This window comes from Mustela nigripes, chromosome 13, assembly GCF_022355385.1.
Source record: "Mustela nigripes isolate SB6536 chromosome 13, MUSNIG.SB6536, whole genome shotgun sequence".
NCBI lineage: Eukaryota > Metazoa > Chordata > Mammalia > Carnivora > Mustelidae > Mustela > Mustela nigripes.
Genome location: NC_081569.1, coordinates 12509143 through 12527256, shown reverse-complemented (window position 1 = coordinate 12527256; position 18114 = coordinate 12509143). Strand labels below are relative to the sequence as shown.

Genomic DNA, 18114 nt, shown 5'->3' with positions numbered 1-18114 from the left:
TTTGCCCCACAGCTTGGATCTGAGAATTAGGGTTAGTCTCGTGGGTGAATGAGCTTCACTGAGCAGAGCGGGGAACAGAAGGGCCTGGTGTTTGCCACGTGCTTGTGACCCTTAGTGCTGCTGCTTCTGTATGTGAAGCCATCTTTGCTGGAAATGCCTTCCAGTTTGCCAACGGGATCAGATTCTTTATGGCTCATGGACGTCTCATGGGAATTTGTCCTCTGACTGGTATAATTCCTGAAGACGCTTGCTGGCCATTCCCCAAAGAAAGAGGTTAGATTATTGTTTTAGGAACAGAACGGTGGTTTTGCATCTTCTGATAAGCTGACTATTCCAAATTTGGGAATATTTCCTCTGTTTCCCAAATAAATACCATCCACACCCGTTCTCCAACAAAATTAAAATAGAGAAGTATAGGTTCAAAGATCTTTCTATTAGAAAGACCTCTTAAGAAAACAGACACACACATGCACACACTATAGTTGAATTCCTGGAGGTCCTCTCCCTATCTTACTGTCCTGGATAATAGTTCTAGCATCTAGAATTTGGATCTTCATTGCTTAGTTTAAAATATATTTTTTTAAAGATTTTATTTATTTATTTGACAGATCACAGTAGGCAGAGACATAGGGAGAGGGAAGCAGGTCCATACTGAGCAGACAGCCCGATGTGGGGCTCGATCCCAGGATCCTGGGACCATGACCTGAGCTGAAGGCAGAGTCTTTAACCCACCAGCCACCCAGGCACCCCTTCATTGGTTAGTTTTATAGATACGGCTTTTCTTGGAGATGAGCAAGTGGGGTCTGTCTATCTTTCTCACTGCTGATCCCTCACAGAGCCTACCTTAGAGCCTGTACAACTTTTATAAGATTCATGATTCAAGAAGGAGCCATGTTAATAACAAGTCCAAGAATTCAGACCATAGATTTAGAACAAAGCATATGAGTTTGAGAGAAGCAGACATTTTAGAAGAAAACTGCTCCTCTAATCTTAGAGGCGTTGAAACCATCCCTTTTCCCAAGGTCTTAGAGAAAAAGAAAGCTCTGAGTGTATACCACTGCAAATGAGTAGGAAACAGCATTGGGTACTTAATGCTCTCAAAGTGAACACTTCACTTCAAGAGATAGCCAGGAATTCCTGAGAGCAGCAGATTTTCTTTACAAAAACTATGGGATTATGGGCAAAAATAACAAAATGAAAATCCGGAGAACGCCCAAATGGTAGGACAGGTCTGGAGTCAGATATCTGCTGTGCCACCGGGCACTCATCATTTTTTTCTGCAGCCTTTCTCTCATCCTTTGTGGAACGGATGTCTTCGATTTATTGTAAGATGATGGGACACTTCACATCAGACATAACATGGGGGACAAATTCCATGTACGTTGGGTTTTGTCCATTTCTTTTCCATGATTCAAAAAATAGCCAGGAGAATACTTCCTTGGTTGTTTTAAAGATTGAAAAAAAAAAAACCCACATAAAATACCTTCTTAAGCTATTTTACTATTAGTTGATGCTGACTGTTAGACCAAACTAGATTGGGGGAAAAAAACCTTCCACTAAAAGGGGCTTGTGCTTGTGTGTACACACAGCCGTATGAAGAAATAGGGGCCAGACAGGAATCAGAAGAAGATGGGAGGGCCGTATTTCCAGAGTCTGTATAGAATTATTTAAAGTAAACTTCTAAGGCAGTGCTTCTCAAACTTGACTTTGTATCATGGAGGTCTTGTTAAAACACAGATTTTTGTCCACTTCCCCCATCCCTGCAGCCCTACCATTTCTGATTCTACAGTTTGGGGTCGGTCCTAGGAATTTTCATATCAAGTAAGATGACCGCGATATTCTAATGCTGGACCTAGGACCACACTGAGAACTATTGCTGTCGAGGCAATTGTCAGATTCTCAACTTTGATTGTACCTTGAGATCACCTGGGACGCTTTGCAAAACACCGATGCCTGGGGTGAACCCAAGCCTCAGTTGAGAAGTTCTGATATTTCACTGCTTTGGGTGGGGGGTCTGGACATCAAGAGCTTTAAAAGTGCAAAAGTTAAAAACAATTTCACAATTGTTAAAAACAATTTCCCTGTTGGTTCTGGTATATGTTAGAAAAGGGACATTTAATTTTTTGTTCATTCAGTAAATATCAATTGAGTTTCCACTATAACCTGAGCCTTGTGTGGGGTGTTAGGGATATGGATATAAGTCAGACAGAGAAAGGCCGATTGTCACTTTGATAACTAATGAGGTGGCTGGTATAGCAATGAACATATTTACAGAGAGCTGTTAAGAGCTCTAAGTGGGGGCCCTTGGATGGCTTAGTTGGTTAAGCATCTGCTTTCAGCTCAGGGCACGATCCTGGGGTCCTAGGATCGAGCCCCACGTCCAAATCCCTGTTCAGCAGGAAGCTTACTTCTCCCTCTGTCTGTGTTTTCTCTCTCTCTGTTAAATAAATAAAGTCTTGGAAAAAAAAAGAGCTCTGGTGGAGGTCAATGAGTTTTAAGTGAGCAAAGACTTCATTAAGGAACTCAAACTTACTTTTGAAGAATGAGGAATTTTTTATGGGCAGAGACTTAGGGGAAGAACATATGGAGGAGAGGCCTGGAGCTAGGAATGGACACAGGATGTGTTCACAGGTGTTCTCAGTTACCTGGAGCCTGGGGTAGGTGGTATGCAAGGAGGCCGCAGAAGTTGTCTAGAACCAGGGGAAGTGTTTTGAGATTCCAGGAGGACAGGGCTCCTGGGTGGTTCAGTCAGTTAAGCGTCTGTCTTAGGCTCAAGTCATGATCCCAGGGTCCTGGGCTAAAGTCCCACATAGAACTCCTTTCTCAGTAGGAAGGCTGTTTCTTCCCATTTCTCTGCCTGTTGTTCCTTTGTTCCTCCTGCTTGTTGCTTTCTCTGTTAAAAAAAAAAAAAAAAAAAAAAAAAGAGAGAGATTCCAGGAAGAGAGTGATATGACTGGGGTTAATCACCAGCTACATTTGAGATAGGAAGACCTACCTGAGAAATGTTCTCTAGGTAGAATCATCTTTATCTTTTTAAAAAGATTTTATTTATTTATTTATTTATTTATTTGAGAGAGAGAGCGCGCACGTTGGGGAGGAGGAGGGCGAGGGACAAGCTCAGATGCAGGGCTCAATCCCCGACCCTGAGATCATGACCTGAGCCCAAAGCAAGAACTGGATTCCTCAGGCACTGAGTCACCCTGGCGCCCTTAGAATAATCTCTATCTTGAGCTTATATCTAGGATATTCTCCAGAGGTATATAACCAGGGCACCCAAACATCATAGACTAATACGAAAATAAGACACCAAACTTCTGATTTGGTTCTGGGGGGATAGGAAGGACACATTTGTTCTCACATGAGTCTACCTGGTTTTGGACTTCGTAAATGTGGAGAAAGAAGACACCAGACTGGAGCAAAAGGAAACGCAAAAGACCCCGAGGTTTGGAACAGGTCAGAAGGGTGAACAAAAATTGAAGGTCTGGGAACCTGACCTGAGGCCAGCAGGTCCCTCTGAAACCCTGCTGGGGAAGACCAAAGGCCAGATCCGGTGGCCTGCACTGCCACCTGCAGGTACCATCCTGAATTACCGCCTGAATTTTATCCTGAGTTTTGGGGAAAGCCAGATGGGACCCAGGATATGCCTGGGCTCCCCGAAGGTTACACCCAAGCTGGGCCAGCAGTTAATGATTCTGTTCCTTGCATTTCAGACTGGCTGGCTTTTAAAGGATCATTCTTCGTGAATATGAAAAGGTACTTTCCCCCCTATGTTTTTATATCTCTGAAGTCCAAACATGTCTTGGAATTAATCATCAGTTTAAGCCACAGACGATTTTCCCGTTTGAGATATACAAGAGCATCTTACCATCGATACCATCCTAAACTTGGAGAAATATGGTGATATTTATTTCGCATGCATCAGAGGTGAGGCCTGATGGACAAGGCATGACTTGGAATGTGGAAGATCCACTAGCCCTTAAATCTCTAATACACTTTCTTTCTTATACTCTGGATCGCGGTTACTCACTAGTTCTTTGATTTCTGGCAAATTATCAGAGTCTCAATTTCTTCATCCTATGTATCTTACACGGTTTTGTCAGAGTTTAATGATCTTATATATAAAGTCCTTGAAAGGTCCCTACCTCGCACACTAAAGCACTCAGTAAATTAACTATTATCATTTCCAAATTAAAGTCTCAAAAACTGAGAGCTGTTCTACAAATTCCCCAAAGGAAAGGCATTGGTACAAAAACACTCTTCATTCTAGAATGTGCTGTTGAATCGCAAAGGCAATCTGTGCGGTTTAATCCTTGGAATTTAGGAAGACCTGCTGCTGAGCAGCTCGCTTTCTGTTGATAACAAAGGCAGGAGAATTCAGATGGAGGCCGTGGGGGCAGTTATTTTAAATATTTGGATGTTTAAAGTCTTATGCAGGAGCCTGCTATATTTGCCTCCTGCAATTCAAAACCTCCCGTCCCCAAACCGTGTTTTCCTTTGTGCCCTTAAAACTAGCCAGCCCGACTTCTGCTTTATTTTGATAAACCTGGAAAGGCAGAGCCCAGTCCTTTAAGTAAAGCTTTTCCAGGGCTTAAGGCAGCCGAACCTAAATGAAACCGAAGATGACAATGAGAAGAGGCAATGCTATCTATCGCTGTCGCTAGTTGCTGTCTGTAGCTCTCCCTAGCAATCGCAGGATAAAATAAAGCCCCGTGTTGAAGGGCAGGGCATAAGTAGGCTGGGTCTTGAAGCCTCAGTTAGCTCTGCAGGGAGGTGGCTCTGAGAAGGACCCCGATGGGAATGGAGCTTATAAAGATGTCTTGGAGCAGCCTTTCATGTTTGCCATGTGGCTGCCCCTTCAGCTCCCTAATACTCCTTCTCTCTTAAATGATACGAATTGTACAGTCCAACTTCTTAGCACAAGTCCCAAGGAGAGGGAAGCAGCCTTAAAAGGGGAAGAGATCAAAGCTTTCCATGGTGGCCGTGCTGTGCTTTCGTTTCCTGGTAACACCATTGCATTTCTGGGGGTGCGTCGGGAGGAGGAGCTGAAGGGGGAAGCATGGAGTTTGCTTTTGGTTTTTTCCCGTTATTTTTTTTTAAATATTTATTTATTTATTTTTAAAAGAGAGAATGAGTGGGGGGAGGGGCAGAGGGAGAAAACCTCAAGCAGATTCCCCGTTAAGTGTGAAGCCTAACAGGAGACCCGATCCTAAAAGCCTGACATGACCTGAGCTGAAACCAAGAGCCAGACACTCTACCAACTAAGCCACCCAGGAGCCCCTAGACAGGAATCTTGAAATACTCCTCCTGCCTGGAGCCCTCCTTCTTCGGTGCCTCTGTCCCTCTTCCCGGCCACTGTTCAATCTTCCATTCCCAGCTCTCTTACATAGGTTGTAAGCTCAGTTGATACCTCGAGGTCCCGGATGCATTAAGAATCTTTCAGGTGGGGCACCTGGGTGGCTCAGTGGGTTAAGCCCCTGCCTTCGGCTCAGGTCATGATCTCAGGGTCCTGGGGTCGAGTCCCGCATCGGGCTCTCTGCTCAGCAGGGAGCCTGCTTCCCCTCTCTCTCTCTCTCTGTCTGCCTCTCCGTCTACTTGTGATTTCTCTCTATCAAATAAATAAATAAAATCTTAAAAAAAAAAAAAAAGAATCTTTCAGGTATAGGGACACCTGGGTGGATCAGTCTCTTAAGCCGCTGCCTTCGGCCCAGGTCATGATCCCACGGTCCTGGAATTGAGCCCCACATCGGGCTGCTTACTGGGCAGGGAGTCTGATTCTCCCTCTGCCTCTGCCTGCCTCTCTGTCTGTCTGTGCTCTCGCGTGCTCTCTCTCTCAAACAAATAAATAAAATCTTAAAAAGAAAAAAAAAAAAAAAGAAACTCGCCGGTATGAGATAAAGTCATGGTTTGAGTCCAGGTTGAGGTGACATCCACCTGTGGGTTTTGATTCTTTTTTTCCTTGAGAGCGCCCTGCCCCCCCACGTTCCCCTCCCCATGTAGGAACCCCACCTGCATCCTTGTCTGCGCTCCCAGCAGGCATGTTTGCAGATACGGTAACTGTTTGTATGACTCATATGGTAAGTCTTTTAACATCTGCTAATTTATTTATGCCCCAGAACAGCCTGTGGAGAGAAAACCATTGGGTCCATTTATAAATGAGAAACTAGACCCCGAAGAAGGGAAGTAACTGGTCCAAGGTTAGAGACAGCCTGTACAGAGGGAAGCGCACACCCTCACCCAGATTTCACAACGGCAAAGCTCCCTTCCATCCCTGACTCACCAATACAAAGTGAGTTCCCCAAATGCAGAACCCCACCAAGGAAGCAGCCTCATGGCAGATCAGATCATGTGTAAAATCACATACTCCCTACATTAGGCAAATTCACAAGAAATGTCACCTTCGTTGTCACCAGAACCGTATGAGGTATTTGCTTTATTATTGCTTGGAAGATGGGAACACCGAAGCCCAAGGACTTGGGGTCTTCTCCAAGGCCAAGGCTACATGGGTAGCAACAGGAGGTACCAATTTTCTCTTCAAATACCATGAACATCAGCCTATTATTTGTGACCCTATTGTGTCCAAACTTTCCTGACACTAGAGAGATCAGAGGTTCGGTAATTTCCAACACATTACCCTTAAAAGCCCAGGCTGAGGTTGTCTGACACTGCCAAGAAAACAGTCAATTAGTGCTCTGTTTGGGGTTGCTTTTCCTCTGTATTACTTCACTGCCTGAAGACTCCTTCCTTTGTTTATCCACTGAAGTTCAGCAGACCCCCTGGGGCTCGCTCTAACATGGAATCATAATAATTAGTCCAACAATGACATCTATTATAACTTCACTTTTATCTCTGGAGATGCCCAGATACTTTGCCAACACTCAGTCTGTAACTTTGTCTGAAGATGGGACCAACTGTGGGAGAAGTGGGAAGTCCACCATGGAAGTAATTTTGGAAAAGAAAATTGGTATGTGGTCCCCGTCCCTTGTGCATGCATAATACATGGGGGTTAACAGAATGCACTTCTAATTTATAACTTTATGCTGACAGCGATAAGCTTGGCAAAGGCAATTTGGGGGAGGGGAGAGAGGGTTGATTGTTATCACATTTGGAGTGCTCTATGTCCCAGAATTTGATTGCAAATCAACTTGTTCAGGCAATCAACTTGGAATGAGGTGTTTCATGGGATGTAGGAATTTCTGTGCAAAAGCTGGACAGTCCAGAGCAAAATGGGATTCACTGGTCGCTTTCCCTAACGCAGACACCGGCTACATGCCAAGGTTTGGCAAATGACCTGCTACCTATTTTTGTAAGTGAAGTTTTATTGGAATACAGCCACGCCCATTTAATCATGAATGGTCTATGGGTGATGTCACACTACACTCACAGAACCCAATAGTTGTGAGGGAGATCATATGGCCCACAGAGCTGAGCATACTTGCTACTGGGTCTGCACAGAAAAAGCTTATTGAGGGGCACCTGGGTAGTTCAGTGGGTTAAAGCCTCTGCCTTCAGCTCAGGTCATGATCTCAGGGTCCTGGGATCGAGCCCCGAGTCGGGCTCTCTGCTCAGTGGGGGGCCTGCTTCCCTTCCTCTCTCTCTCTGCCTGCCTCTCTGCCTACTTGTGATCTCTGTCAAATGAATAAAATCTTAAAAAAAAAGAAAAAGAAAAAGCTTATTGAATACTCATCTATATTTCACTTAGAAATGATCTTGAAGACGACATATACAGAGATGGCTAAGGATTCTGGGGCACCTGGGTGGCTCAGTCGGTTAGGGGTCCTACTCTTGGTTTCAGCTCATTGTGAGATCGAGCCCCGAGTCAGACTCCACTGCCAGTGGGGAGTCTGCTTCTCTTCTCCCTCTCTCTCTGCCCCTTGCCCCACTTGTGCTCTCTCTCTCAGATCAACCAACAAACTAATCAATCAATCAATCTTTAAAAAAAAAAAAGACATTTCTGGGGTGCCTGGGGGGTTCAGTCCATTAAGCATCTGCCTTCAGCTCGGGACATGATCCCAGGGTTCTAGAATCAAGCTCCACGTCAGGCTCCGTACTCCACAGAGAGCCTGCTTCTCCCTCTTCCTCTGCCTGCCGCTCTGCCTATGCTCGATCTATCTCGCTGTCAAATAAATAAATAAAAATCTCTAAAAAAAAAAAAAAAAAGGATTTCTAAGGATTCGTTAGAGATGACCAAACCCACATTCTTTCACCACATGATCAACTTTCATAAAATGGCTTAAATAGTGAAGTTTCAATACAGTACTCCTTAATAAGAAGGGAATGCTAACCTTTCACCAGAAAGACCAAGAGAACAGTTGCTTTTAATCTTTTTTTTTTTTTTTGGTTTAGGTTTCCTTTGTCTTGGGATTTATCTTCCTGCTGTTCAGGATAGTTTGCAGAACTATACACTCTCTCGGTGCTCAAAGTGTTTTGTTTCTTTAAAAATTTTCTTAAATTTTAAAATTTTAATTCCAGTAAAATCAGCACCCAGTGTTTTACTGGTTCCAGGTGTGCAATAGAATGATTCAACTGTTCCATACACTACTCAGTGCTCATGACGGTAAGTGCCATCTTTAGTCCCCGTCACTCCTATCTCCCATCCCCCACCCACCTCCCCTCTGGCCACCATCAGTTTGTTTTCTATAATTAAAAGTCTGTTTCTTGGTTTCTCTCTCTCTCTCTCTTTTTCTTTGTTCCTTTGTTTTGTTTCTTAAATTCCACATCTGAGTGAAATCGTATGGTTTTTGTCTTTCTCTGACGGACTTATTTCGCTTAGCGTAATACCCTGTAGTTCCGTCCATGTCATTGCAAATGGCAAGATTTCATCCTTTATAGGGCTGAATAATATTTCATTGTGTATGTATACCACACCTTCTTTATCCATTTACCTATTGATTGGCCATTGGGCTGCTTCCATAACGGGGCTGTGGTAGAGAATGGGGCAATAAACAAAGGGTGTGTATATCTTTTAGAATTCATGTTTTTGTATTTTTTTTTTTTATAAATTCCCTGTAGTGTGATTACTGGATCATAGAGTAGTTCTAGTTTTACATTTCTGAGGAAATTTCATACTATTTCTCACAGTGGCCACACCAGTTTTCATTCCCACCAACAGAGCACAAGTGTTCCGTGTCTCCACATCCTTGTCAACACTTGTTTCTTGTGTTTTTTGTTTCTCATTGCTCAAAGTTTTAAGATTTTTTTTTTTTTAAGCGGGCTCCACATCCAGCCCGGAGCTCAATGTGTGGCTCAAACTCATGACCCTGAGATCAAGACCTGAGCCGAGATTGAGTCAGACACTCAACCAATTGAGCCATCTGGGTGCCCCAAAAGTTTTAAATACCAAGTTTTTAACGTATAAATTTATGTAGATGATTGTCTCCCGAAGCTATTCCTGCTATGATATTTGCTGTTTGTTTTGTATATAAAAATGGACTATAGAATTGGACTCTGGTTTAAAACACAGCTTTGGGGGCGCCTGGGTGGCTCAGTGGGTTGAAGCCTCTGCCTTCGGCTCGGGTCATAATCCCGGGGTCTTGGGATCGAGCCCCGCATCAGGCTCTCTGCTCAGCAGGGAGCCTGCTTCCTCCTCTCTCTCTCTGCCTGCCTCTCTGCCTATTTGTGGTCTCTGTCTGTCAAATAAATAAACAAAATCTTTAAAAAAATAAAAGTAAAAAAAAAATAAAAGATAGCTTTGCCACTCACCGGTGAGTGGTCTTGAATAGGTTCAACTCCTTTGGACCTCAATTTTCTCATCTGCTTAGTACAAATACTATGATGGTATATTGAAAGAATTAATGTAGCGGGAGTACAAAGCGCCAGAGTATACACAATAAGCATTCAATACATTTAACCTACTATTAGTAACACCACCGTTATTAACAACTCCTTAAATCATTACTTGGTCTATTATTTAACCTTTTACTTCCTTCTTGGTGCTTGTATTAGTCAAGATTCTCGAGGGAAACAGAACCAATAGGAGATAGATAGATAGATAGATAGATAGATAGATAAATAGATAATGATTTATTATAAGGAATTTGCTCATGGAATAGTTCAAAGGCCTGAGTGCTGGTGGTGTAGATTCCAGGTCAAGTGTGAATTTCTGAGAACCAGGAGCCTTGAGGGTGAGAAGAGATCTCCCTTCAGCAGTCAGGCAGAGAGAGATTCAGGTGTTTAAGAGACTGGGTAGGGTGGTGCCTACCCACACTGCACAGGGCCATTTGCTTTCGTCAGTTCACCTTTTCTAATGCTAATCTCTTCTGGAAACATCTTCACAGGCACACCCAGAAATGATGTTTAATCAGGTGTTAGACACACCCAGAAATAATGTTTAATCCTGTAGTCCCTCAAGGTCACTCATAAACTTAGCCATCACAGCATTCAAATTAAAACACATCACCACCTGGGCAAACAACTGAACACAGTGGTAATACCTTCCCTCCTAGGTCTTCCCAAGTAGCACTAGCTCAGAGGCATTTGCTATGAACATCTCGGGACCCGCACTGTGGGTGGCAGGTACCCGCAGGTAACCCTCGGCCTCCCATTTCCTTCGTATCCACAGCTCATCAAGAAGCAGAATCGTCTCTTGTCCTCACCTCACCCGAGCATGTCCAGGTCACCCAGTTAGCGACGAGTGACCTAGCACCCAAAGCCTGTCCTTCTTCTCCAAGTCCAGCCCTTTTATCGTTGTATTTATTGTCTCCCATGTCTTTTGAGATGATCCCTAGTGCAACGGTTGCACAGAAAGCATTAGGCAGTCTTAAACATTGAAATGTTTCTCAGAACCTCCTCAGTAGAGACAAAATAATCTATTCCTGAAGGAAGAAAGATGGCATTCAATGTATTTGGGTGGAATGCGCTGGTCCTAGAGCATGAAGCCTGGATGGTTCAGTTGGTGAAGCATCCAACACTTGATTCTTCAGGTCATGATCTCAGGGTCTTTGAGATGGAGCCCGCGTGGGGCTCAGAGCTCAGCATGGAGTCTGCTTGTCCCCCTCCCTCTCCCCCTCCCCCCACTAGTGGGCAGTCTCTATTTCTCTCTTCCAAATAAATAAATAAATAAATAAATAAAATCTCTGAAACAACATTAAGCTTCTGGCATTCTTCTGGCAGACTCTCTGAAACCTCACAGAGATTAGAGGACATATTAAGATTAAGCTTATGTGTCAGAGAATTGAGGGTAGGAAGGCTTCTTGAAACTCTGCTACAGATACTGACTTTAAGCACTTTTTTAAAGTCTTTAAGGAGAATGTTTAATTGACAACAAGTCTTTTTTTTTTTTTTTCTTTCTTCAGATACATCTTGTGAAACCTATTTTGACCCAGAATGTTTATATTTTGGATGATCAGTGAATTTTTGCATTGAAGGGGACTTCAAGGGTAGCTTTGAACAACGCTGTTTTGTGGTTGGCAACAGCTGAGGTTCAGGGAAGCTAAGCAACATGCCCAGCGTCACACTCCAAGGAAGGAGAAGCACCATTGACGAGACCAAGATCTCCTGTTTCTTAGTTCAGGGTCTCTTCAGCTGTGAGCCTTTCCCCATAGGTCCTTTGTTATGTTTTTCTACCAGCTCCAAATGGACACCCAAGTGTAGCTTTCTCAGAGAGCTACGAGCCTGGAAGTGTTAAGGATATGCCAAGCTGAAGTCAGCCGCATCTTAAACCCCTCTGTCTGGCCTGCCGGGTCGGAGGCTTGTTTGAGACCTGGCATCTAGGTTTCATTTGGACTCCCCATTGTCCCTCCTCTCTTCTGTGCCTTTTTTTTCCCCTCTGCTATAAGTAGGATTGATAAAGTTTGCTTTTTTCTGCACTCAGGATATTGCTTAATACAATACAAGGTCACTTGTGTGAATGGGAGTCAACATATGGTAGTGATTACATGGTAAAAGGACAAAAAGCCCAGCGAGGGAACACAAAAGCACATTTACTGCTGCCAACTAGCAGCACTCACTGAGGGAAGCAAATAGTCTGTGTGTAATTCTGTCAATAAGCCTGAGGCACAGACACTTGAAAATCCCAGAAGTGAATCTGTGAGTGAGGGGAAAAGCACTTTTGAAAGAAAATAGAGAAATGAGCTCTGTGCGGAGCAGACTCACTCCCCGTGGCATTGACGTTCAGGTGTAGGCATCTGTCCAGGTCCACGTGAGCTGACGTCCCATCTCCCACCCTTGTGAACTTTTCAACAACAGCCAAAAGGGAATGCTGATACTATGCACTTTGCTGAGTTATTGTAAAGGTTACAAATATTGTCTGATGCTGGGCAGGAGAACTCAAGACATGTTAGCTGTTATTATTATTATTATTACTAGCACTTTCCAACATCATCATTCTAGTCTAAGGCACCATGATTGATGCTACCTGGGAAAGATCAGTAGTTCATAAAAACTTCCCGGCAAGTTATACACACAAACTATATTTTACTGTATGGGTGTTTGTGGATACAGTTACACAATCTTTTATCCCAAATCACAGGTCATATACAGTTTAGAGGAAAAAAAAAGGGGGGGTGGGGAATCAGAGCTTTCAAATAAATTCCTAAACTCAGTCACATTCACTTCCCTGTCAGGGGTTCCCAAGACCATCCCAGACCTGGCAATTTGCTCGAAGGACTGGCAGGAGTCAATATACAGTCACGCTCATGGCTACGATTTATTATAACAAAAGGACACAAAGTAGAATCAGCAAAGATAAAAAGCTCAAGGGGCAAAGTCCAGAGGAAACCAGGCATAAGCTTCCAGAGTCTTCTCCCAATGGGGTCACACAGGATGCACTTGATTTCTCCAGCTGCAAATTGCAAGAACACATGTGAAATGATGTTTGCCAAGGAAGCTCATCGAAGATTCAGCACCCAGGGTTTTTATCGGGGACTCGACACATAAACACGCTTTGCCTTGCACAGACCAAAATTTAAGACTCCCGTAAGAAAAAACAGGCTTTCGGGACAAGCTATATTGTTTCCAAGAACAACTTGGCTTAGTAAGCTACTCTTAGGAGTCAGGGACGGTGGCAACCCTCCCCAAATCCAAGTTCCCAGATGCCAGGCATGAGCCAATCATGCAAAGAGGCTTTTTTAAGCAGGAGCAGTCTCAGGGCTGCTGTGCTAACTAACTCTTTCCACATGACTTTCTGAGCAAAATCTGTGAATAATGACACAGACACTGAACAGCGTCATGCCACTTTGGGCTAGGTATTACTGTAAAACATAACATGATAATCTCTGGTTTGCAGAACTTGTTGGGTTTTGGAATTGCCATGAAGAGATTAAAGTTTGGGGCGCCTGGGTGGCTCTACATTCGGCTAGGGTCGTGATCCCAGGTACCCCGCATTGGGCTCTCTGCTCAGCAGGGAGCTTCCCTTCCTCTCTCTCTGCCTGCCTCTCTGCCTACTTGTCATCTCTGTCAAATAAATAAATAAAATCTTAAAAAAAAAAGAGAGAGAGAGATTAAAGTTCTGTTTTGTTCTCTTTCTCTCTCTCTGCTTTTTCTTTCTTCCTTCTGTTTTTCCTTGATTCTCTTCTCTTCTCCCTTTCTCTCTCTTTCTTCTTTCCTAACTTTTTACTTTTGCTCAGTCTTATTATTAAGTAAAATGTATACAGTTACCCACAAGTCAGGAGGTGAGAAAGGCAAGCATTTTGTGATAAATGTAGGGCAAACCCTACAGCAATGACTAAAATAACCAAACAAATGGCACAGCTAATGAACCAAGAAGGAGATAAAAATGGAATCACAAAATTACATTCAATTAATTCCAAACAAGATAGAAAAAAGAAAAAGGGAACAAAAAAACTAAATGGGACAAATGGGGAACTAACAACAAGAAAACAGAGGTAAACCTAATGATATCAATAATTACATTAGTGGTAAAGAGCCCAGACATTGCAATTAAGAAGCAAAATGACAGCTTGGATAAAAACAAGACCCGGGGTACCTGGGTGGCTCAGTGGGTTAGGCCTCTGCCTTCAGCTCGGGTCATGGTCTCTGGGTCCTGGGGTGAGGCCCCATGTTGGGCTCTCAGCTGGGCGGGGAGCCTGCTTCCCCCTCCCTCTCTGTCTGCCTCTCTGTCTGCTTGTGATCTGTCAAATAAATAAATATATATATATTTTTAAAAAAGACCTACCTTTATGCTAGAAATGATCTCTATAGCAATGTAAATAGAATAAAAATAAGGATGAAAAAAGTATGCTATGATAGCACTAAAAAACAAAACAAAACAAAAACCAAACCAAAACAACAACAAAAAACCCCATAAAAACCAAGAAGAGTGGGTATATCAGTATCCCACAAGGTAAATTTCAAAGAATATTAGTAGAAATAAATAAGGTAATTTTATGATGGTAAAAGGGTCTGTCAAGAAGACAAACAACCAAAAATGTTTATGTATCTAAGAGAGATTTAAAACAAAATCTACGGAAACTGCAAAAACAAATTTACCAAGAGAATCAGAGATTTGTATCCCCTTCCTTCAATAATTGATAGAGTGAGCAGACAAAGTCAGCCAGGATAGAGAAAAATTGAACAAAATTATCAACAAACCTGACTTACTTTACATATATAGAAAAACCCACTCCAATCAGAATATACATTCTTCTCAACCACAAATGGAACATTTTATAAAGTTATGATTTGGGGGGCACCTGAGGGGCTCAGTGGGTTAAAGCCTCTGCTTTTGGCTCGGGTCATGATCCCAGGGTCCTGGGATGGAACCCCACATCAGGCTCTCTGTGTGGCACGGATTAGAAAACAAATCTTAATAAATATTAAGCCAGAAAACAAATCTCAATAAATTTTGAAAGATTCCATTTATCAATGAAAAAAGCCAAAAGGAGAATCGGGAACTATGTTGAATAGAAAAAGAAAATAAAAACACAGCATGGTAAATTTTGACTACTGTAAAATAACACTAACATGATATTTATACCACCAGACAATTCTATTAAATAGAACACATGTCTTAAGTTAATGGCTTACGTGTTTACCTTAAGAATCTACAAAACAGTAAAGGCACATTTGATCCAAAGAAGAAAAAAGCAAATAGAAATGGAAATTAATGAAACAGAAGACAGAAAAAAATTATTACTAGAGATAATAAATGAAACTAAAATTATTTGAGAAGATTGATAATATGTAATATTGACAAACTAGCCAGGCTTGATGTGGAGAAAAGAAGACCCAAATTACTAATGGGATAGATTACATTACAGCTGATTCTACAGATAGTAGTGAACCTCAAGGAAATTTTATGGACTTTTTCTAATTTCTTTCTTTTATTTTATTTAATTAAGTAATTAATTTATTTATTTTAAAGAGAAAGTGAAAGAGAGAGTGGTGGGGAGGGGCAGAGGGCGAGAGAGAACCCCAAGCAGACTTCGCACTGAGCACAAGCCCTGACAGGGTGCTCAGTCTCATGACCCTGAGATCATGACCAGAGTCAAAATCAAGAGTCTGTCTCTTGATTGACTGAGCCACCCTGGCAACCCCAAGGGAATTTTATAAATACTATGTCAATAAATTTAACATTGTAGACTTCAGATTAGGCAAAACAAATTTTTTTAGATCCAACCTCAAAGCATGTTTATAATCTAATATTTTTTTAAACATTCTTCAACATTTTTTAAATGTCTGCTCTTCAAATAACACTGTTGGGTGTATAAAAATATAAGCCTCAGACTAGTAGAATATTTTCAAAGCTTAACTGATAAACGTCTTGAATCCAGACTATGTAAAGAATACTCAAAACTCAAAAAAACCAGTACAATTTTAAAAAATGGGCAAAAAATCTGATTGAATATTTTACCATAGGAGATATATTGATGGCAAATTAGTATATACAAACATGGTAGACTTTGAGAAGTTATTCAAAAATGCAAATTAAAACCACAAGGAGATATCACTACATAACTTTTAGTATGGCTAAAAGAGCCCAAACATTGCAACTATATAAAATTATTGCAAATACATAAATATTTTATATTTATATATTTATATAATATTTACACATTAAAATTAGATATTAAATATTTAGACCTATATTATATATTAATATTTATATATTTTATATAATATTACAAATATATAAAATTATATAAAAACCATATAAAGTGCTGGAAAATGGGTGGAAAAATTGGAACTCTCAAACACTGCTATTGGAAATGTAAAATGGTATATCCACTTTGGAAAATCATTGGCAGTTACTTTAAAAATTAAACATCCATGTGCCATATGATCCATTCTACTCCTAGCTATTTACTCAAGAGAAAAGAAAGCATATGTTCTTTCAAATATTTGTATACAAATATTCACAGCAGCCTTATTTGTAATTGCTATAAATTGGAAAGAATCCAAATGTCCATCACCAAGTGAGTATATAAATACATTATGGTATATCCACACAATGGAAACAACAGAATGAGCTGCTGTTGTACACAACTTGGATGAACTAAGAAATAATTATCCGGAATGAAAGAAGCCAGATAGACATAGAATATCTTCTGTAGACTTCATTTATATAAACTCTAGAAAATGTGAGTGGATCTACAGTCATAGAAAGCAAGGAAGGATTGCCAAGAGGCACACAGAAACTTTGGAAGATGGATATGTTCACTGTCTTTTTTTTTTTTTTTTAAGATTTTATTTACTTATCAGAGAGAGAGAGCGAGCGAGCACAGGCAGACAGAATGGCAGGCAGAGGCAGAGGGAGAAGCAGGCTCCCTGCGGAGCAAGGAGCCCGATGTGGGACTCGATCCCAGGATGTTGGGATCATGACCTGAGCGGAAGGCAGCTGCTTAACCGTCCCTGTTCACTGTCTTGATTGTGATGATGGGTTTGTGGATGTATAAATACTTCAAAACTTTAAAAGTGGGTCCACTTAAGTGGGTACATTTTATTATAGGTCAACAATTAAATAATAGTGTTACATAAACAGGGCAAAACTTATTAAATCATACACTTGAATATTTAAACTTTATTAAAGGTCAACAATACCTCAATATTTTCTAAGGGTTACAATGAATACTAGTGTAAGATCCCTTTCTAATAATAACATTTTGAATACATGGATCCCAGTGAAATTGATTTTAAAGTATACAGTGTTCTGTGAAAGAGTGCCTTAACAATTTTTCTAAGTTAGTCCTTCTAACCAAAACACAATTCAACTATTTAATAATTCTGCTGAATATTTTTTTACTTTTAGGACTTAGTTAAATGGTTCTATTTGTGTAATTCTTCCTACTTGGCTAATTAAAAGCACAAACACAGCAAAAGCCCATCTATAGATAGCACTGGGAAATGTGTCTTTTTTTTTTTTTTTTTTTTTTAAGATTTGATTTATTTAGTCGACAGAGAGAGACACAGCCAAACAGGGAACACAAACAAAGGGAGTGGGAGAGGGAGAAGCAGGCTTCTCACTGAATAGGGAGCCCGATACGGGGCTTGATGCAGGACTCAATCTCAGGACCCTGGGATCATGACCTGAGCTGAAGGCAGATGTTTAATGACTGAGCCACCCAGTTACCCCTTTAGTGAGTTGTAATTCCTGGCAGCAAATCCTTGTCATTTCTATATCCATGAGGTCTCCCTTCCCTGGAGCCCCAGCCTATGAGTTAGGTGCAGGAGCCAGCCATGTAGGGCCAAACTTAATTATTCACTCAAGCATATTCCTTTATATGGGGCATATCTCTCCTAAAAGGAAGTAGGCATGGCCAATTTAAACCACCCATAAAATAAGCCAAAAAAAGAAAAAGACCAAACAAACAAACAAACAAACACTCCCCAAGTGAACTTTCCTTTGTTCTTCATCCCCTCCCAAACTCACCTAAAAATAAAAGAACTCAGTTTTATATGAAAAGACCAATGCACAAAGATATATTTTCTTAAGATCTGGCATCTTGATGAAGAAAAACAGAAAAACTGCCAATGTACAGACTGTATATGTGAAGGAAAAAAAAAAAACTTAAAAAGAAAGAGATTGGGGCACCTGGGTGGCTCAGTGGGTTACAGGCTCTGCTTTCAGCTCAGGTCATGATCCAGGATCCTGGGGTCGAGCCCCACATCGGGCTCTCTGCTTCGCGGGGAGCCTGCTTCCTCCTCTCTCTCTGCCTGCTTCTCTACCTGTGATCTCTGTCT

At 41.6% G+C, this 18114-nt stretch overlaps 2 long non-coding RNA genes across 3 annotated transcripts in view; both read right to left on the bottom strand.

Annotated features, from left to right (window-relative positions):
- LOC132029094 (uncharacterized) overlaps window positions 1-18114 on the bottom strand; it is a 60290-nt gene that overhangs the window by 25615 nt on the left and 16561 nt on the right. The window lies entirely within an intron of this gene.
- On the bottom strand, window positions 12614-18062 carry LOC132029093 (uncharacterized). Its single transcript, XR_009407701.1, has 3 exons — window positions 17966-18062; window positions 13922-14066; window positions 12614-12778 (listed from the first exon to the last, which is right to left on the bottom strand). It is a non-coding gene; the product is annotated as an uncharacterized LOC132029093 (long non-coding RNA).